This window comes from Pan paniscus, chromosome 9, assembly GCF_029289425.2.
Source record: "Pan paniscus chromosome 9, NHGRI_mPanPan1-v2.0_pri, whole genome shotgun sequence".
NCBI lineage: Eukaryota > Metazoa > Chordata > Mammalia > Primates > Hominidae > Pan > Pan paniscus.
Window position 1 is genome coordinate 115,089,213 of NC_073258.2, and position 23,644 is coordinate 115,112,856.

Here is a 23,644-nt window from a genome sequence, read left to right on the forward strand (position 1 = left end):
ATGTTTTTACAAGCCCTCCAGGTGATTCTGATGCATGCTAAAGTTTGCATACCTGGGTACGAACTCAACAGCCTCGATTACACTCACTTCTAACTTTTAATTAATTGGTAGTAGACATCATCTGCCTTTGCTAGGCAGTCCCCTTAGGGCCCACAGAGCATCATTTATTCCGTTTATCAAAATGCGTAAAGACAATGTCCCTCCATCCCCACCCCTTATCAGTGTAGCCAATTATAATATATGCCCATGCCTGCAATTTACAGTCTTGCTTGTAGCTACCCTCCACTGGAAACCCCACTACTACTTCATACTTGTTAAAGTTTGCATGAAGATATTCTTCCGGTTACCCTCCTGGGTTATTAGCTTTAAGATATTATGTGTATTTTTATTTTTGCTTATAGGGAATTTCTCAGCTATGCTTTCTGATTATTTCTTACTCTCTTGCGTCTATCCCTAGTGGCTTCATCGCTGATCTTTTTTCTTCTCCCAAGGTCAGTTTTGAAACACCTTTTTTTTTTTTTTTTTCAGACGGAGTTTCACTCTTGTTGCCCAGGCTGGAGTGTAATAGCGTGATCTCAACCTCCGCCTCCCAGGTTCAAGCGATTCTCCTGCCTCAGCCTCCCAAGTAGCTGGGATTACAGGCATGTGCTACCACGCTCGGCTAATTTTGTATTTTTAGTAGAGATGGGGGTTTCTTCATGTTGGTCAGGCTGGTCTCGAACTCCTGACCTCAGGTGATCCACCCGCCTCGGCCTCCCAAAGTGCTGGGATTACAGGCATGAGCCACCACGCCCGGCCTTGAAACACTTTTCAATAGTAAATCTAAGATTAGCAAAAGGCAACACTCTTCAAATATTAAACTTTATCAGGAAAATTTCAGAAATTTTCAGGAATATAAATAGAAAATGTCAATGTTGCTAACTAGGAATGCCTTTAGCTATACAGGAGAACTTGCAAAGATCAGGATGTTTTTAGGGTCACAGGAAGTAGTCCAGGTTATGGTTTTACCTCTAGATAGCCACAAAGTAGATTTTATCAGTTTGTCCACAGTTCATCAGGCCCCTGAAAACCCAACCAATAATGCTGAGCTTCAAACACACCAACGCTATTTGGGACAATCTTCTGTGACCCTCCTTTCTTTGATCCCTTTCACATCTACTCCCATCTATGGAGGCTCACTTTGTCAGTAATAGCATTCCTGCTATTCCTGGTCTAAATAGATGCCACTCACCAGAACTCAACTGGCCTTTGTAATATGAAATGGATGCAATGAAATAGCAATTATATGCCTGTCAGGCCCTGCACCAGCTCCATCACCTTATGTATGGAGAGGACTTTACCAGAAGAGTGATCCTGAGAACCAGGAGCTACCTTTAGAATGCCCCACAATGCATCACAAATATTGACTGGGAGAGCACAAGGGTGTCTCAAACCCACCTTATGGAGCACAAAACTGCCTTAAAAGCAAAAGCACCTATCTGTAGGTGGGACAAGCACGTTCATATTCCATGCCTCTAGCAACCAGTGAAGTTAAGCTGTAGACATCTCAATGCCTTTTGCAGCCAGGCTCCAGGCCTCTTAACACCTTTTCCCAACTTTCTGCTACTCTAATCCTCTCAAAGCCAGTGACTTTCCCGTTGTAGACCTCCTCAAGTAGAATCCCACTTGCCCATGTTCCCTTTGTATGCAACCCACACAAGGAGCCTCTGGTGGGCCGGGCATGGTGGCTCATGCCTGTAATCCCAGCACTTTGGGAGGCCAAGGTGGGCAGATCATGAGGTCAAGAGATCGAGACCATCCTGGCCCATATGGTGAAACCCTGTCTCTACTAAAAATACAAAAATTGGCTGGGCATGGTGGTGTGTACCTGTAATCCCAGCTACTCAAGAGGCTGAGGCAGGAGAATCGCTTGAACCCAGGAGAAGGAGGTTGCAGTGAGCCGAGATTGTGCCACTGCACTCCAGCCTGGCAACAGAGTGAGACTCTGTCTCAAAAAAAAAAAAAAAAAAAAAGACGCAGCAGCCTCTGGTGTCGTCCCAGATTTACAGGAGATTGCAGTGCACATTTACCACACACCTCAGTCTAGAGCCATAGCTCCATGGAAGCATTGAAAGATGTAGGTGTTCTATAGAGGCTGCACTTGAAAAACAGGGCACACTGGGGCAAGTCAACTCTGGGAAAATAGCCACCTTAGTAAATAATTCGCAGAAGTGAGGACAGAGCCATTGCAAAGACACGCTCTGCTCCTTGGATCATCTGTGGAGGCTTCAGGATAATCTTAACTCCCAAAACATTTTAAGATAATTTAGAACAATTTCTTAGCCTCCTCCTCATATAGCTATAAATTATCAATATTTGTATGGGAGGGATGAAGAAATGCATTATTTCATGTTTGAGATGTGGCAAGCCCCTGTCTATGGATTGCATAGAACTTCTGAATTTCACCTGGTCTGAGGGTCCCACAGAGAACTTAATTAACTTGTCACTCAGCAGCTCACTCAGGGATGGGTCCAGGTAACTAGAGCCACCAGAGTGGGGCTGCTGTCCCAGCTACCATCTTGGAAAGTACCACCAGTCTGATTCAGATACAAGTGGATTCTGAGAGTTCTCAGGGATGAAGTTCATAACCCTGAACATATCAGCACCCATCTAAATTAGCACTACAAGCCGGCCATCTCAGGCCTTCCCAGCAAAGTTAGAGATGTAGGCATTCACATGATGTTTTCTATATACCACAGAATGCCATCATATTAACTTATAGTAGTGGCTATACTTTTCTGGTGGCTGAAAGTGACTTCTTTCCAGGAAACCTATGTATTGTATTGAGTATTTGGACATCCACATCAGTAGTCAAAAGGCTGCTTTGTGGGCAAATAATCAGAGTTTACAGCTTAGATAGTCTTCAAGGATTTCATTTATCCCATGAAAGCCTACTGAAGCCATCCCTACTATGTAGAAAAAAGAATGAGGAGAATGTGCTCACTAAATATAGTGTTTCTCTCTCTCTCTCTCCCTCTCTCTCTTTCCCCCTGTACACCCCCATCTTTGGAATGTATTGGATTGGATAAATACTAACACATTGTTACTATTCATTTGCCTTTCCTATATGGTAGAATAATTCCAATAATAATGAAATATTAATTGATTGAAATTAATAATGCTTATGTTATTAACGGTTTCATTCCATTTATATTAATTTATTCATTCTTGTAGCAAGTATTTATTGAACTTTTTCTATGTGTCAGGTACTATTCTAGGCACTGGGGATATGGTATGGAAAAAGTAAGAAAGATTTCTGCACCCTTGAGGGCTTACATCCTGTCTCCTATATTTTCCAGAATGCACGCTGTTCACTTTAATTGAATCTGGGTTTTTGCCAGCACATCACAGAATGAGGTTAGATATCATTCTTTGAGAATGACTATCCTGGGTTTGAGATCATCTATATATGGACCATGACCATGAAAATGAAATATAGCTTATTTTGGCAATGACCACTATTATCTCGCATTAATACAGCATTTTCTACTTAAAGAAACATTTCGCTTTGGCAGCAAACAGCAATCAATAAACAAGAGATTATCAGTGACATATAGGCAAATGTGGCAGAATTCATATCAGGCTAGGTTTTGTTTTTGTTTTTGTTTTTCAGTGACACGTAAGAAGCACAGCACTTAAATGTAAGGGAATACTGGATTTTTAAATGTGATCCGATGGCATTTGGAAATTCTTCCCTGAAAATACATATTCTTGAAATAAATGTACACCTCCCATTCTGTAGGCATTTTATGAGCATGAATAAAAAGAAAATAATGATTCCATAATTTCATGCAAGACCCAGAATTTTTCTTCACTGTAAACAAGATATGCACGTTAAACAAGCAGTACATGTTACCTGAGCACTATTCTGTTAACATGTGCGCTGTCTTTGTAATAATATCATATCTGCATCAGGATTGTGACTGATGCTGTTGGCTCCCTTCCCAAAAACATTCCTTGCATCATTCCTTGCAAGCAGAATCATTATTTTCTTTGAGTGGTTTAAGGAGAAAGACCTCCTTCTGAACCCGGAAGATGAATCATGATTAGTCTATGACCTCATCTTCCTTGCCAGTGATTGGCAGGCATGAATATTTGATGTTTTCTGGCCAATGAGGGATGAGGAGGAATCCTCCTGGGGGCTTATGGGAAGGGTTTTTTCACTCATAAAAAGAGACAAAGAGAAAGCAACTTTTTTCCTGCCTTTGAATATTATGGATTGAGGATGGGATGCTTGAAGTTGCTGTCTTGCAACTGTGAGGGGACAGACCTGACCTGAGAACAAAATCTAAAACCATACAGGTGTTGACAGCGCACAAAAATGAAAAGAACGTGAGTCCTTGATGTCTTTTAGCCACTGAATTAACCATCTTGGAATCACTCTAAACTTATTTTATAATAAGTTCACATTATTATATTATATGTGATATATATTATATTTATATAATAAATATTTATATAATAAAATTATATTATATATTTACATAATAAAACCCTTATAATTTAAGCCAGTGATCTCCAAAATGGAAGAAAGAAAACAATAGAAAATCAATTTCTTTCTATGTGTTAACACCTCATTTTTTAAAAGCATACTTAAAATACAAATTGAAATCAGTAGCTCCACTTCGTCTATTATTTGTCAGAAATCTGTGTCTCCAGACAGAGCCAGGAGACAGGAGTGGGAGTTTCATAAGCATAATGCGACTTTTGACGTATTATAATTTACCTATGCCCAATTAAGTGGACTCAAAGATTATATTTTCTTAAATAATATAATTTTCAAAATTTAGACAGAGTATTTTTTAAAGGATGTTTGGAAATGTTTTCATTACTATGTATTTTGTTGCTAAAAGTGTGTCATTGTGTCATCATGCATAAGACCACAAATTTATCCAACTTTTCAAAAATCTTTCTAACAGAGTATTTCAGTGGGTTTTGAGCAAATTTATTAAAAACAAAAGCTAACCTTCCAATAATAATTTTCAAGATCAATGTTTTTCATTCGGGGAGTTGGTAATGTACTGACCAGTTTCACAATTTGGGGATGGGACTGACATACTCATTCTACCCTCCCTTCAACCCCTGGTCATCACTAATCTCTTTACTGTCTCCATAGTTTTGCCTCATCCGGAATGTCATGTAGTTGGAATCATACAGTATGTAGGGTTTTAAGATTGACTTTTTTCACTTAGCAATACGCATTTAAGCTTCTCTATGTTTTTTCGTGGCTTGGTGGTTCATTTCTTTTTAGCTCATTTCTTTTTTTTTTTTTTTTTTTTCGAGACAGTCTCACTCTGTCGCCCAGGCTGGAGTGCAGTGGTGGGATCTTGGCTGACGGCAAGCTCCGCCTCCCGGGTTCATGCCATTTTCCTGCCTCAGCCTCCCAAGTAGCTGGGACTACAGGCGCCCGCCACCACACCTGGCTAGTTTTTTGTATTTTTAGTAGAGACGGGGTTTCACCATGTTAGCCAGGCTGGTCTCGATATCCTGACCTCGCAATCCACCCCTAGCTCATTTCTTTTTATTGTTGAATAATATTCCATTTATTCATTCACCTATTGAAATACATTTTGGTTACTTCCAAGATTTACTTCCAGCAATTATTAATAAAGCCGTCATAAACATTTTATGTGTTTTTATTACCATTTGGTAAAATACCATTCTTAAGAAATGACAGCCAGTTATGAACTTCTTTCATTTAGTTCTATGAACATTTGCAAAGGATTTTTTCTATTCTGACAGCCACCAAAACCTAGTACAAAAACAAATTTAGACTCTCAGATGGTTTAATTTTGAAATATTTTTCAAGTTTCAAAAATAATAAAGCAGAGTACCCCTGCTAAAAATGTCAGTAATAAGTATAAAACCTGGAACTGTTTCTAAAGTTTACTTATATTTGTTATATTGTTAAAATTGTATTTTTATATACGTTTATAAAATGTACATAACATATTGATACAGGTAATGTGTATACTTTATATATAAATGAATACATACTTTTATATAAATTGTTGAGTGCATTCTCAAACAATTTTTCTTTTACTGTTAGGTGTGCACAATCAAGAAAACATATAGGCCAGCCACAGTGGTGCCCAGCATTTTGAAAGACCAAGTGGGAGGATCGCTTGAGGCCAGGAATTCAAAATCAGCCCTGGCAACATAGCAAGAACCCATCTCTACGAAACCATTTAAAAATAGCTGGGTATGGTGATGTGGGCCTGTAGTTCCAGCTATTGGGGAGACTGAGGTGGGAGGATCCCTTGAGCCCAGGAGTTCGAGGTTGCCGTAAGCTATGATTGTATCACTGCACACTCCAGCCTGGGGTACAGAGGGAGTCCCTGTCTTGAAAAACAAACAAAAAACCACACATATATTTTAACTGAGTTTTCTATTACTTATAGCCAAAATATCCTTCTTTAGTGCTTTACTTAGAAATGGCTTTCACATACACTTTTAAAAAATAATAGACTGTTTTTGATAATAGTTTTAGGTTTATAGGAAATTGAACAGAAAATATAGTTTCCATATACACTTCCCACCCAACCCCCATTTTCCTTTATTATTAATGTTTTGCATTAGTGTGGCACATTTGTTACAACTGATGAACCAGTATGAACTAAAACCTGAAATTTATTAGAATTAGAATTTACTCTTGTACATTCACGGGTTTTGACAAATGTGTCCACCCACCCTTACAGTACATCCTTACAGCACAGTTTCACTGCCTAAAAATCCTCTCTGCTCCATCTACTCATTTTACCCTCCCTTCAACCCCTGGCCATCACTAATCTTTTTACTGTCTCCGTAGTTTTGCGTCTTCCAGAATGTCATATAGTTGGAATCATACAGTATGTAGCACTATAAGACTGTTCACTTAGCAATATGCATTGAAGTTTCTCCACGTCTTTTCATGGCTTGATAGTTCATTTCTTTTTATCATTGAACAATATTCCATTTATTCATTCACCTATTGAAAGACATCTTGGTTTCTTCCAAGTTTTGGCAATTATTAATAAAGCTGCTATAAACATTTGTAAGCAGGTTTGTGTTTTCAACTCATTTGGGTTGAAATATTTTCTCTCAGTTTGAGGCTCATCTGTCATTCTCTTAACAGTGTCTTTCACAGAGCAAAACTTTTTAAGTTGAATGTGTTGGGAAAAAGCTGAGTGTTGGGAAGGAAACTGAGGCAGGGCTTGCCTAATGTCCTCTGGAATGTGTCTAGACTTGCTGGCTCCTTGCTTCTAGCCCTCCTAGGCTCCTAGTCTCCTATTCCCATTATCTCAAGTAGCAGAACATGTTCCATATAAATGTTGAACCATCACAGCTGTAAATCATGTGCTTAATGCAATGTGCCCTTTTGACCTCCAAATTCTCACCACCTGTTTCTTTCTTGGATTACCAATAAATAGCGTGGGCTCCCAGAGCTTGGGGCCTTCGCAGCCTCTGTAAACTAGATGGTGTCCCACCTGTCTCTCTCGAACTGTCTTTTTCTCCATCCTTTGGCTCCGCCGGACTTTGTCACCCCCACGACCTGGTGTTGGGTCTGATCACCCCAACAGAATGAAGTTTCTCTTGCCAATATTTTCCTTCATTGATCATCCTTTGGTGTTGTATCTAAAAAGTCATCCCCAAAGCAGAGATCATCTAGATTTTACCTGTGATATCTCCTAGGGGTCTATAGTTTTATATTTTACAGGTAAGTCTATGATCCATTTTGAGTCAATTTTTGTGAAAGATATAAGGCCTATGTCAGGATTCATATTTTTACATGTTGATGTACATGTGTTCCAGCACTATTTGTTAAGAAACAACTATCCTTTCTCCATTGAATTGCCTTTGCTTCTTTGCCAAAGATCAGTTAACTGTATTTGTATGGGTTTATTTCTGACCTCTCTCTTGTGTTCTATTGATCTATTTGCCTCTTCTTTTGCCAATACCACCCTGTCTTGATAACTGTAGTTTTATAGTATGTCTTGAAGCTGCATACTTTCAGTCCTCCAAGTTTGTTTCTCAATATTGTATTGGCTATTCTGTGAGGGTTTTTATTTTGTTGTTGTTGTTTGTTTTGCCTTCCCCTATAAACTTTAATTGTCATTTTTATTTTTATTTATTTTTTTGACAGAATCTTGCTGTCTCACCCAAACTGGAGTGCAGTGGTGCAGTGGTGCGATCTCAGCTCACTGCACCCTCCTCCTCCCAGGTTCAAGCAGTTCTCCTGCCTCAGCCTCTGAGTAGCTGGGATTACAGGCACCTGCGACCTCGTCTGGCTAATTTTTGTATTTTTAGTAGAGATAGGGTTTTGCCATGTTGGCCAGGCTGATCTTGAACTCCTGACCTCAGGTGGTCCACCCACCTTGGCCTCCCAAACTGCTGGGATTACAGGCGTGAGCCACCACACATGGCCCCTATAAACTTTAGAATCAAGTTATAGATAACACGTATGCACTCTTTGAAATTCACAACTCTGGCACAGTGGTATGGCAAAGGTCATTTAATTTACCCATTCAGGGTGAGCTGAGTGAGGTCCAAGGCAGTTAAGAATTTGTCCAATGTCATAAACGACTCAAATTCAGGTCTCCACTGCCAAACCCCCAGCATTTTTCTCTCTACTGTATCTCCAGACAGAACAATGAAACATGTCCATGTACTGGCTCCAGCTGATTGCCTCATATACCTGGCCTGGATGCAAAACAGTACCCAGTATTTATCAGAAACACAGATCTACTGCACAGCAACCTGACTGTAAAGCTACCAACAGTTCAGAGTGACTGGGAAACTGACAGCTTGTGGTGTTAAGAGGGCAGGGAATGAGGAAGTTGGCACCTCCACATGCCAGAAATGGGAGCGGTCAATCTGTTAGGATGTGGCTCCCTGAACTGTCCTTCAAAAACCAAATGGCTCAATGGAACTATCATTAAGATACTAAGATACCAAGTAAATTATCTGTGCTAAAATACAGCTATTTCACAAGTACATCTCTAAAGCTGAGTGGGAAATTAGTCTCTTGTATCATGTATGACACGTGACACTTCTTCCCAAACTGAAATCTAAAAAAATCTATTTTTCTATATATTTTTTTCTTGTTAGAGAAATAATACCAGTTTTAGGAAAAAAATTTTAAAATGCAGAAAACTATAAGAATAAAACCAAAATCATTTATTTGTATCACACTAAGGTAACCACCATTACAAATTTAGTGTTTTCCTTTTAGTATTTGTTCTATGTTTATACCTAGTATCTGAGGATTGTTCTTTTTAATTAATTTTAATTAATTATTTCACTTGGCCCACTGTATTGGGATGTGTGTATGTCTGAATTTCTTGTTACAGTATCATAGGCATTTCCTATGACATTGCATATTTTCATGATGACTTTCAATGGTTGCATTATATTCTATCATATGGCTCAATAATTATTCATTTAATAATTCTGCTACTGTTAGAAAATTTGCTACTCAAAGCACAGTCTTGTACATGTCTTCATTTATATCTCTGATCTCAAAATTGTCCTTAAGTAAGGACAAGGATGCTTTTTGTCTTAGGAGGCAGCTCTCTTCAAAGATTTTGTTGTCAGTTTTGTCAAAATGTGTGTGTTTTTAACACATTAATGCCATATTTTTCCCACTGTCTTCACATCTGAAAACAATGTAAGACACTTAACTTGTCTCTTTTCCATCAGTTTGTTTGCTTTTACCCTTCTGGTAGCTCTCAGCCAGATACAAATGTCTTTTTTTAAAGTTAAGATAGAGATGTGGGACAGTGACCTTTAAAATGGAGATCCTCAAATGAAAACTAAACCAAGTAACTGTCAAAAAAACAAAAAACAAAAAACAAAAAAAACCCATACAGACTTGTCATTAATAAGGACCTGCCAGACAGAGCTTGCCAATGGTTTCAATGCTTCTGTGCATAAGAATTACTGAGATGGCCTGAAAAACTTTCTCTTCCAATTTCAATGAGTTGAATTTTCTCACTTTTGAAATGTGCAAATATAAACATAATAAAATGATAATGAAATGGGAAAAAATCCAACTTATTTTTCTCTTCTTCCCTCTTCTGAGAATATATAAGGCTGATGGCTGAACTCTTTCTTTTGCCATCTTAATTACCTTTTTCTGTCCAGTTTATCAAATCTGTGCAGTCATTTGCATTGAGTGATTGAAATCATCTAAGGCACTACACTAACTATATTTTTTAAGCAATGTTTAAACTGTATATATAAAGTGCCTTAAGTGGAGTGGGTAATTGATTGACTACTGGTATAATTTTAGAGTCACCAAAGAGCACATCAACCTTAATATACTTTCCCACAACCCCAGTCACTTCCATATTATGTGACCTTTATTATAAGAAAGGAATACTATAGGCTAAAATTTCTTGTAGATACATGCAAAAATGCTCAGCAAAATATTAACAAATGAAGCCAGCAACATACATAAAGAATGACAAAATGGAGTGTATTCTAGGAATACAAGAATAGTTTAGCATTTGAAATCAAAAAGTATAATTCATTATATTAACAGAATAAAGAAGCAGTGCAATATGAACATCTCAGTAGATGAAGGAAAAGCAATTAGCAAAATTCAATATCCACTTATGATAAAAAAAATCAGCAAACTGGAAATAGAAGGAAACTTCCTCAATCTGATGAAAGGCATCTATTAAAAAATCTATAGTTAACATTAAATTAGCTAAACTCTGAACATTCTCCCACTAAGATTGGGAATAGGGAAAGATGTCTGTTCTCATCATTTCTACTTAACATTATGCCAAAAGTCCTAACCAGTGCAAGAAGGCAAGGAGAAAGAAAGGACATAAAGATTGGAAAAGAAGAAGTAAAACATTATTTGAAGACCATATTATTTTTTATGTAGAAAGTTCTAAGAAATTGAAACAAAAATTAATAGAACTAAAACATAAGTTTAGCAAGATCTCAGGATATGAGGTCAACATGCAAAAATCAATTGTACAGTATTTCTATATACTAACAGCAAGCAATCAGAAACATTTTTATCCATTTGTAATAGTGTCAAAAATAAAATGCTCAGGAATAAATTTGACAAAAGACATGCAAAATATTTTGAAAACTACAAAACATGGGCTGGGTGTGGTGGCTCACACCTGTAATCCCAGCCTGGGCAACATGGTGAAACCCTGTGTCTTGCAAACATACAAAAAAAAATCAGCCAGGCATGGTGGTGTGCACCTGTGGTCCCAGCTACTAAGGAGGCTGAGTTGGGAGGACCACTTGAGTCTGGGAGGTGGAGGTTACAGTGAGCTGAGATCACACCACTGCACCCCAGCCTGGGTGACAGGGTGAGACCCTGACAAAAAAAGAAAAAAGAAAAAACATTACTGAGTAAACATTTAAAAGACCTAAATAAATGCAGAGATATACCATTTTCATGGAACAGAAGGCTCAATATTGCTAAGATGTCAGTTCTTCCCCTATTGATTTATGGAGCCAATGCAACCCCAGTGATAATACCTATATCTATAAGGTATACCTCACACCTGTATAAGTATAGGTCAATTGATTTTTTTTTTTTTTTAGATGGAGTCTTGCTCTGTTCCCCAGGCTGGAGTGCAGTGGTGCAATCTTGGCTCACTGCAACCTCCACCTCCTGTGTTCAAGAGATTCTCCCACCTCAGCCTCCCAGTAGCTGGAATTACAGGCATGTGCCACCACGCCCAGCTAATTTTCTGTATTGGTCAATTGATTTTAAACAAAGATGCCCAATAAATTCAATGAAAAAAGGGAAGTTTGTTCAACAAATGATGCTGGAACAATTGAACACACACACACAAATATATATTTGAGTATGTGAACATATATGTGTGTGTATATAAATATATATATATGTAAAGATAAAGCTTGGCCCCATCTTATACCCTACCTACAAAAAAATTAATTTGAGGTAAGTTATATACCCTAATATAAGAGCTAAAATGATTACACTTTTAGTAGAAAACAGAGTAATATTATAAGCTAAAAAAATCCTAAGCTCCCTAACTGAATAGACCCCCTCTTAGCCAAGGGGACTCCAGTGAAACCCACAAATCTGAGTTCTTTGTTATGATGAGAAGCAAAGTCAGTCATGCCTCATCATGGAGCGTAGGCAAAAGTGACCAACATTAATGTTAAAATAGAAGTCATAAGACTGACAAAACAGGCTTTTTGTGGTAATAGAATACCAAATTACAAAAAAACCTAAGTCTATGCAAGGCCAGGGTTAAGTCACACACCATAAAATCCCGTTAATGTGTCTCTGTGTGTGTGTGTGTGTGAGTGTGTCTGTTTTAAGTAACCTGGTATAATGTGGCTTACCTTCCAACCAGACTCTAGTGTAGCATCACATGACAGATAGCAGACTGTGTATCTTAAGCTTTTTTTTTTTCTACTGACTTCAAGTATTTAGATAAAGCTTCACTGTTTCAAACCAATTGCTAACTAAAGAACACCTAAAACCCACCTATGACTTTAAGCCCCTACTTTGAGATGTCCCACCTTTTCAGGCCAAACCAATATATACATTCCATTGATTTATGATTTTACCTGCAATTTCTGTCTCCCTGAAATATATAAAGCCAAACTATAACCCGATTGCCTTGGGCTCACTTTTTCAGGACCTCTTGAGACTGTGTATCCCTGAGCTGCAGTCACTCATATTGGCTCAGAACAAACCTCTTTAAAACGTTTTATAGAGTTTAAACTATATTCTGTTAATATCTTGTGAGATTATAAAAATACATATATATGGCCTCTGCCCTGGTTTCCTGGCATACCTCTCTGAAAACCCTTGGAATCTCCAAAGTGAAGTTTTTTCAAAATATGCTAATAAGATGACTGATGGGTGGGGACTCCTGAAGAGATGGGGACTGATTGCCAGAGGAACCAATCACGTGATTAGGGGTTGGAACTTTCAGCACCACCCCCAATCTCCAGGATGGAGGGGCTGAAGATTTAGTTAATCACCAATGGCCAATAATTTAATCAATCGTGTCTCTGTAGTGAAGTCATTATAAAACCCTAAAGGACAGGGTTCAGACAGCTTCTAGGTTGCTGAATACATGCAGGGAGGGTGGTGTACCACAACTCCTGGAGGAAAGAAAAAGCTGAAGAAAAAAGTTTTCAAAAATGGCAGCCCAAGATGGCTGCAGGCAGGTATACAGTTAATAACTGTGAACAATTAATATAAACTAGGCCTATGAACAAAAGCTGAAATCTCAGCCTGCAAGCCTAGAATATGTCAAATATTCCACTGACCTGTGTTGATGACAACCTTGCCTATAGATGAAGAATATAGGCAAGATAAAATCAATCATCCCTCCCCAGACCCCGAGAGGCCTACATACATGTTAATCTTTTACCCTATATACCTGAACCACATATTTGCTTTATCTTATTTATAACAACACTGAGCACCATTTAGAGTTGTAAGAATGTCACCTTTCCTTCTCGGCCACCTTCTCATTTTCTGTGAAAGAGAATGTATAAGTACTGTGCTTCGGGTAGTCCACTCCAGGACACATTCTTGGTTTGCCCTGAGACTCTGTTTCCAGGGTACAGTTAAGAAATTCTGACATTCTGGGATGGGCCATTTGGAGGTGTATTTGCATAAGGACCAATGTAAACTTGGGAGAAGTTATCTAGAGGACTTTTAGACAAATGGTCAGATCTTAAGGCTCCTCAATTAGGACTCTCAACCAAAAGGAAGATCATTGTCCACCTCTAGGAGAGCCCAAGATAGCAAAGAACTTACCTAGAGGTAAGAAGGCCCCAGGACACTGGTTGATTGGAGGGGGAGAAAGATGCTTTTGAATGTGACACTGTGTTGGTCCTTATAGACGTCCTCTGATCAGATCAAATGGAGTTGGTCTTAAGTTTCCTGATGGAGGGAGCTATAAAAAAATGAGAAAACAAAATCACATGTTAGTGAATCCTCGTAAGTGACAGCAACACTGCTGAGAGAGCCCTTCCCCATCTCAGGAGGTGTGATACTGACAAGGTGAAGCTCCAATGGCAATACCAAGGTCAATCCAAGAGGCAGGCATAGTAACATTTTTAGGAAACTGAACAAGCCAATAAATTGCATTCTTTTCTTCCAACAAATTCCTGAATGAATTGAAAAAGAAGATACAGGGATGAGGTGGATGAAAAGAAAATGATTATTTTTATTACTATTGAAGTTGATGTAGAAGAATGTGAGTTTTATCTGGAGGCAGATGGAATTCCCAAGGCTAAACTCCAGAACTAGACAGACTCAGCCACAGGTAGTTCCAGACCCAAACCAGTTTTTATTATTCAATTTCCCCGGTTATCCTTGCATTGCTATGGTCTGAGAAAGCAAGAACTGTACCTTTTTAATTTTTTAATTATGGAAAGTATAACACATTACAAGAGTATAATAAACCTCAACGTAACTGTGAACCAAAAGGTTAAATAACGGGGCCTCCAAATAACCCACCCTAGAAGGTCAGAATTTCTTAACTGACTCTGCAGATGAGGCTTTCTCCTGTCGGAGTTGTAGATTTATAAGAAATGGATCTCTGAGGATCTCTCCTCAGCCAGAAGACTAGGTCAGAGAGGTTGGGTGACTATCAAGGATTCCCAACTAGGAAATAGCATAGGTTAAGTAGAATTGAGATACTCTAATTCCCAATCCAGAATTAAAAGTCTTATCTATAAAGATACGCTCTTAAGGAATTTTTTGTTTGAATGAAAGGAAAGAAACCCAATGCAAACTAGTTTAAACTCAAAATGGAATTTATTGGAAGGAGACTGAGGTAGTTCACAGAATCAAAAAAAATACTAGAAACAAGGATACACTGAAAATTTCAGGGAATAGAAGTGTGGACACAAATACCGTTAATACTCTTTGTCTCTCTTCTCATCTTTTTTTCTTTTCTTATAGATAGTTCCTCAGAAATTTCATACCAATAATAAAGTCCTTGGGATTACAGATGTGTTTTAAAACCAAATTAACGCAAATTATGGTTATTCTTATAAATGCATTAGAATTATATTTATATTGAAGTGCACAGAATGTTTTTTCCTCTTTTTTCCTGGTATTACATTTAGAAAATTTACTATTAAAACATTTTAAAAGGCGATACCTTGATACTTCATTGTTCATCTTTCCTGGGACAAGTTATCACACTTATCTCAGTCTGCCTTAACATTGGCTTATTTCAGTATCAGACTCCTCCACTAGATAGTCTCCTTTCCAGCTTTAGGTTTGCCACTCCCCTTGAGTATCACTGCATTTCATTTGCACCCTCACCAGTCAGGAAGATTAAGTTAAAATTCACTTTCTGTTGTTTATATTACAAAAACAATAAGTATTTTTTCACACACATCCTGTCCCACCAACCTACCACTCTTTGGTGTGTGGGATGTTACGAAAGGCAGTCATGGGCAGTTCGTTGGACCCTTGCAAGCTGTGTAAGAATGTACATTGGGCCTGGCACACTTCCTTTCATGCTGATAAGGACCCTTTATGGCCTGTGCTGGGCTTATTGTCTTCTTTGGGTGGATTTCTCCCTATTCCGGGCTTGATGTGTACTTCAGTGTTCTGCTTAAAGTATATGGGTTATATGGCCCCTGGCCAACCACACTGCTATGGAGGAAATGGGTCCTTTACTTGCAGCACAAGAAGGGTGCATGCAGACCATCTCCCTGCGTCATCTGCAAGGTGAGACCTGCTGGCCATGGGGGACCCATGCTTACTATTAAGCCTGATCTTGTCTCTTCGCTATGTGAGTAAAGCCTTGTTCCCTCCAGTGCCTGTGACTTGATTCTTTGAGTCTTTCCCAGTGATCCCGATGCCTGCAAACCATGCAATGGGTTGACATCTGGGGCCTCTTGCTCCTGGTGGCAGGCATTGTTATGCTCTTTCCTATCCTCCCCACAGCGGGACTTTCCTAGAAAGAGTGACAGGGGTCACTTGCTCAGCAGAGGGGGATGTTGGGAGCATGTGGGATATGCCCTTCCTGCATATCACTTGAGAAACAGTATCTATAGAACATACTTATTTTAATTCCTTGCCATTCCTACCTTTTCATAGATGCCCAATACATGGTACTTGAAGTAAATTGGCCTGTAATAAATACCACCTCAAAGATCCCGCTGGGCAACTCGGAGAGCCGCAGCCCCACTCCTAGAGCCATTTCTGCGGCATCTTCTCTATGGAAGAGGAGGATGCTCCCTCACCTCAGCCCTGACCCCCCAGGGACAAAGCTGGCTTGCCCGAGGCAACCAGCCCACAATCTGATTACCGCAGCTTCCCCTGGAGATGGAGTCACTGACCCAAAAAGAACAAGGGCTGAGGTTCCCAAACCCTCACCTCAACTGCAGGTCTGATCTAGTAGCACATCCAGACATTTAGCTGGGCTAAGTATCTGTAGTTAAGACTGTAACAAAATCGATCAATGACCTGCAGTCCTTCCTTGCTTGTCCAGTAGATTAAAATGAGGTGGGGTGAAAACATATGATGGTATCAGGGAGCTGGCATTATTGGTAGTCCCAGACTGTCCTGTACTTGACATGCAAATGAAGAGGGAAGACGAATGCCTTAGGTTTTGTTCTATACACACAGCTATGGTTATGGCCATAAAGCCCTTGCTTTCTAACTCAAAGCTGTCTCCTTGTTCCTACAACAAATGCATGACTTACTCACTGAAACAAATCACAGAGTCCGTATATAAATGCATCGCTAGAGATTTCGACAAGAAAAAGACCAAAAAAAGTCTGTTTTTCCCTGCTCAGTGAAGATGTCAGTCAGCGCCCAAGCATTCCGGGAATGTGACGGAAATTGCATATACAGAAAAGTATGCTGTTAGTGTATTAGTAAGGGTGACCTATTCTTTTAGGCTATTCAGAGAAATAACTGTCATTTGCAGTGATTTTAGTCAACTGTTCTCTCTATCATTTTGTGTAATTAGGGACAGCCATTTTCTCAAGGGTAGCAAAACATGCAGAGATTCAGTTTTCCCCCCGCCCTGTAGAACAGCTCCATTTCTGTAAGCCTCAGAACGTTAATGGTCTTTGAGCAAAACAAGTCACTGAGGCAGCCGTGGCATCAACATGGAACATGAGGGTAACCAGGCAGAGAGGCACAGCTGACATGTGTAATCAGCTCCGTGGGCAGAGGCGGGATGAGTGACAGAGCTGTTTGCGGAATGTCCTACCTGTCCATCACTGGTGCCAAAATGCCCTCTTGGATATTCGGCCTCTTATTTTTCTCTCTGGAGATCAGAGCCCCTAAGGACATCAAAGCTTTATGTATTTTAACATGTCAGAGGAGAAAGTGATAAAATTTTCCTGCCACACAGGGTAAAGGGAATTTAAATATGTAATTGTTTTCAGAAGTTGCTTTGTTCTAGCACTACCCTTTTATCTACTGCTCTGAGAAATGACTTCATTTAGCCAAACTCTTCCCCTCCCGCCTCTACCACAGGCTTTTTCAAAGCATAAGCCACATGGCTTCGCTTCATTAGCATCTTTGTTTGTGTACCAGCATCATTGATGATATCAGTTATAGCTCTGGGAGTATGGTTTGTTCATACATTAACCATCATTAGGAACAAATAGCAAACAGCTTTTCTCAGGAGCAAAGTCCATTCCCTGAGCTGACACTTAGAGCCTAAGAAATGAAGCTCCATCTAGGTACTGTTTATGCCTGATTCTTAAGCTTTGTTTTACATTAGCTCTGGTGTAGTCTCCTGAGTTTAGACAACTAACCCCCTATGCCAGTGTAGAAAGAGCTGCTGTTGTTGTTTTATGAGATTCACAAACAGTGTCCTTGTCACTGACAGCACCTAGAAGTCCCAGAGTCTTCGTTTTTTATGCTTTTTAGCTGTTTCAGGTTGTCATTAAGTCATGGATGATCTTACCTGTGGCATCCAGAGACTAAGTGAAGTCTTGGCTCTCAACACTTCAATTTACACAGCTAAATACTTTAAAAAAGAAGAACATATATATTAAGAAACAATCCTTTGATTGTAGATTTGGTATCTAATAAGTGATAGGGTTTGGCAATAAAAATCAAACAATTGTATTACTAGCATTGGAAGAATATGATTAAGAACACTTCCAGGCTGGGCACGGTGGCTCACGCCTGCAATCCCAGCACTTTGGGAGGCCAAGGTGTGTGGATCACCTGAGGTTAGGAGTTCGAGACCAGGCTGACCAACATGGTGAGACCCCCCCCCCCGCCCCCGTCTCTACTAAAAATACAAAATTAGCCAGGCGTGGTGGCAGACACCTGTAATCTCAGCTACTCAGGAGGCTTAGGCAGGAGAATCACTTGAAACCGGGAGGCAGAGATTGCAGTGAGCTGAGATGGTGCCATTGCACTCCAACCTCAGCGACAAGAGCTAAACTCTGTCTCAAAAAAATAAAAAAAAGAACACTTCCAATAGGAGTTACTTTCTCCAGTGCATTTCCTGTGACTTGATTTATCTGAGTGGTGAAAGACCTACTTCTGAGGAGTGGTAGATGATAGATATGGTGTAACTGAGTCAAATCCTTCAGCTGATGCATTTTCCCAGTCATCTAAAATCCACAGTGCAAAGCAATCCATTGATTACTAAATTTTCAATACTTTTTACAACTAACTCTCATATTCGCTTTATGTTTGATTGATTTCTTGGGCCAAGGCTATTAATGAAACAAAAACGAGTCTAAAACAGTAGATTCCTTGAAACACACACAGACATGGCCAAAAACCTTGCTTCCTCTCTTTCCAGCATAACTTGATTATCTGTAAATGATGACAGACACCTTATCTGTGATCTGAACTGTCCTATTATTAAGTGACCAAAAAGATTAGCCATATGTTTTTAGTCTGATGCCTCAGGTCAAATGTATTGTGGACAAAAGAGATAGGAACAAACCTTCCCTGTGCTAACAGACCATATCTGCTTGAATTCTTCCTTACCTGTGATGCAGGCAGAAAATTTCTGTGCTGTGGCTGACAGTCTGTGGGTCAATGTGAGAGGGGGTCCTTAGGGAGGATGTTCCATGCCCCAGGGAAAAGCCTAGGACTGTGTAAAATTCTCTCTGCAGTTTACGTGTTGCTGGAATACCTCTGCTCCCCACGGAGAAGCTGGTAGTTGTCAACGAGCAATGTTTGTGTACTTAGCCACAATGTCACAGACTTAACCTGTGGCAGGTATGATGTCTGCCAAAAACAGACAGGTCTGTCCTTGCAAAGCTTGATATTCTGAGGTTATATGACTCACTTTAGATATAATTTTGCAATTCAGCTAAGCTACCATGGATAATGAATGGTATAAACCAGGGGTTTAGCAAACTTTTTCTGTCAGCTCTGTGGGACATATAGTTTTTGTTGCAACTGCTCAGTTATCTCATTATAGCACAGAAGCTCCTATCCACAATATGTAAAAGAAAGAACACGGCTGTGTTGCAATTGATTTCATTTTGAGACAGGGTGCGACTCTGTCTCCCAGGCTGGAGTGCAGTGGTGCATTCTTGGCTCCCTGCAACTTCTGGCTCCCAAGCTCAAGCGATCCTCCCACCTCAGCCTCCCCAGTAGCTGGGACTACAGGTGTGCGCCACTATGCTCAGCTAATTTTTTTGTATTTTTTGTAGAGACAGAGTTTTGCCATGTTGCTTAGGCTGGTCTCCAACTCCTGAGCTCAAGCGATTCCCCCACCTCAGCCTCACAGAGTTTTGGGATTACAGGTGTAAGCCACCATGCCCGGCCACAATTAATTTTATTTACAAAAACAGGCAGTGGGCTGGATTTGGCCTGTGGCCCATAGTCTGCCAACCCTTGCTCTAGAGAAGTTGCCTTCAATTCTTTTGATTTTGCATGCTATCAGTTTAAATAAAACAAAACACTCACATACATACAAACCCACAATGCCTTAAATATGAACCCCCAATACTGTATACTGTATATTTTTATTTATGTATAAATTATATACAAGTACAAATGTACTAATATATTGTCTTCATAATAAAACATTTAAGAAAATTTTTTAAAATGAGATATAGATGAATAATGCTTTTGAATGTAAATTTAATTGTGATGACTTCATACTATCCTTTCCTAAGAGCTGAAAGTACAATATATACTGAGGGCTAGGTTCACAGTTTATGTCAGAAGATTTAAATCCATAATTCAAATAGTTTTCTTGGTAATTGAAAAAAATTTGGCTAACTTTCTATTAGATCTAAATAGGTCCTTGTTTTTGTCTTGTGAAGTCACTGGCAAAAAACTGAAACTATTTTTTATTATAACAACATATTATTTGCTCTACACTAGAGACTGCCCTAAGAGTTTCAAAAATATTAGCTTATTTAATTATCATAACAGCCCTGTGTGATGGGTACTATTAGTAACCCCTTTTTAAACATTTGAAACCCGTAGCACACAGAGGTTAGGTAACTTGCCTGAAGTCACAGCTGCTAGGTGGCTGGCTCCAGAATCCTTGCTCTTATCTACTGAATTAAGCTGCCCAAGCAGGCATAGGGGAAGCATTAGCTCTTCCACTTTCTTGCCCTCCCTTACACTTTCACTATTAGAATTCAACTTCGGTCCACACTTTCAGGAATATCACTTGTCTATTTGGTGTATGGTGACTTTAAGTCAAACTGGATAATGTAGTCCAAAAATCCACTTAAGCAGGCACATGTAAACCGCAATGTACATTGCAATATAATGAATGGAACTGAATGAATGAGGGCTCCACTGTCAAACCCTCAACCTTATGGAATTCCCTCTTCCCCTTTAGGAAAACCAGAGAAACGTGTCCATCTGACAGATGGACTAACTGAGGGTGCCAGGGTCAATTTGAATATTAAAAATTATTTAGCCTTAAATTTTTCTTATATTTTTGAAATATAGAAATCCTAACACATTCTTTGAATCCCCTGGTCATCTTGGGTACCTCTTGAGATATGCCATCCACAATCATCTACAGGAGTGATCTTATGTCCCAATTATATTATACTGTGTCCCCAATAAAATGTTGACCTTGTGTACAGTAATAAACATAATAAAGACTAATCTACACCATGATTAGCATTACATTAAAATAATTGCAAAGGTACAGTCAGATGTCATTGCACTAATCTTCAGCTATTATTAATCATTTTGTTAACTTAAAACCCTGCTCCTCTCTTCTGGACTTAGAAAATAATCTGCAAAGGGACTTGAGCACTGGGCAGCAGCTTGTTGTGAAATATCTCACCCAGCAGTATTCCTTCTACTTCCAATTTCTCAGTCTGTGGACTGGTGCTTAACACTCTTGACTGGTTCTCACACTTACCTGCATACCACAATCACCTGGAGGGCTTGTTATAACACAGATTACCCTGGACTGGAGTTTCTCATTGGGTAGATCTGGAATGGGCACCAAGAATTTGCATATCTAACACGTTCACAGGTGATGGTGCTGCTGCTGCTCCAGGCGCCACACTTTGAGAATCACTGCTCTAGATATCTGGTCCAGCTCTCCCCAGGAAGGAGAAATTGGCTTTCGGTTGTCTATGTAAGTTTTCTTTTCCAATAACCTTGTTTTCAGCCATCAATCTTGATCTCACATCAACCGCATATCCCAGGTGAACCACTTAGAGCTATTCCTGCTGTCAGCCCGTATTCCATGCCAATTCTGGCTCAGCCCTTGCTCAGCAACAACCCACTACCAGGCCTATCCTCAGCAGTAATTCCTGGCCTGTGGTGGAGCAGAAGCTGGCATAATCATGAGAAGAACTGTACAAGGTTGTATGCTTTTCCTTCTTTGCACTCTCTATTCTTATTCCGTTCAGTTTCATATGGTCACACCCATGTTTCAACTATCACCTCAAGGTACGACTCCTAAACTGTACATGTACAGCTCTTACCTCTCTCCTGAGCCCCAGACCTACACATCTCAGCTTCCCACTGGACATCTCTACATTGATGGGCCCTAAGCATCTGAAACTCAATATTACGGGTTGAACTGAGTTTCCCAAAAAGATATGTTGAAGCCCTAACCCCCACTACCTATGAATGTGTCCTTATTTGGAAATAGAGTTGTTGCAGATACAATTTACTTAAGATGAGGTCGTACTGGAGTAGGGTGGGCCCTTAATCTAATCTGACTAGTGTCCTTATAAAAGAAGAGACACAGACATGTGTGGAGAAGAGGCCATGTGATGACAGAGGCGAAGATTGGAGTAATATGCTGGGCACGGTGGCTCACACCTGTAATCCTAGCATTTTGGGAGGCTGAGGCAGGCAGATCATGAGGTCAGGAGTTCAAGACCAGCCTGGCCAACATGGTGAAACCCCGTCTGTACTAAAAACACAAAAAATTAGCCAGGCACAGTGGCGCATGCCTGTAATCCCAGCTACTGGGCAGGCTGAGGCAGGAGAATTGCTTGAACCTGGCAGGCAGAGGTTGCAATCAGCCAAGATTGTGCCACTGCACTCCAGCCTGGTGACAGAACGAGATTCCATCAAAAAAAAAAAAAAATTGGAGTAATAAAGCTAGAAGCCCAGGAACACCAAGGACTGCCAGCAAACAGCAGAAGGTAGAAGAGGCGAGGAAAGATTCTCCCCTACAGGTCTCAGAGGGAGTACAGCCCTGCTGCCTTTTTGATTTTAGACTTTAGCTTCCAGGACTGCCAGACAATAAGTGTTGGTGGTTTTAATCTACCTAGTTTGTGTGATTTGTTATAGCATCCCTAGGAAATGAATATACTCATCATGTCCAAAACCGAACAGAACAACACCTTTCCTCACCAATAACCCTAACTTGTTTTTCTCCAAAGTTCTTTTTTCAAATAATAGCAACACAGTCTACAGTCCTCTCAACTATATAAACTAGAAACTTAGATTCATTTTATACTTTTTTTTTACGCTTCACATCTTATAAGCCACTAAATTTTGTTACCTCTATTCCCTATCCAACTTTCTCTTTAACATTGCAACAATTTCCAAGGCACCTCTTTCTTTTTTTCCTTCCTTGTATTTCCAGTAAATTCTTAGTATCTCCTACAGTATTCTATTTACAAGATTAAAATACTTACAGTAATAATAGCTACCCTTTTCTGAGAGTTTACTTTGTGCCTGGAGATGTGCTAAGTTCTTTCACAGATATTTGATCTTCACAATTTGAGGCGGTAACTACAATTATTATCTTCATTTTATGGATTAAAAAACTGGTGCCCACGTTCACAAAGCTATCAAATGTCAGAGTTGGGATTTGAAGTCTTACTCACTCTGTTATACTGTTTGTGGTACATCATGTCACCTCCACAAAGTACAAAGTCAGTACTTTGTGGCACTCAGGCCAAGCCTAAGCTATGTTTCCAGCCTGTTACCCTACACATTCCTCTACAACCCTCAGCTCCAGGCACATGAGACTGCCCATCAGTCCCTGAACATGTGATTCACCTTCGTGCCTTTATGGCTTAGGTTGTACGTTCCCTCAATCTAGAAAGCCAACAAGTTTTCATTGCCTAAAACCCTTCAGATACTTCAGTGCCAAGCTTACCTATTATCTCTTTCACCAACACCCCAAATTAGAATTACCCGTTCCTTCCTCAGGGTTGCCTACTTAGAACTTAGGCCATTCCACCTTGCTTTATA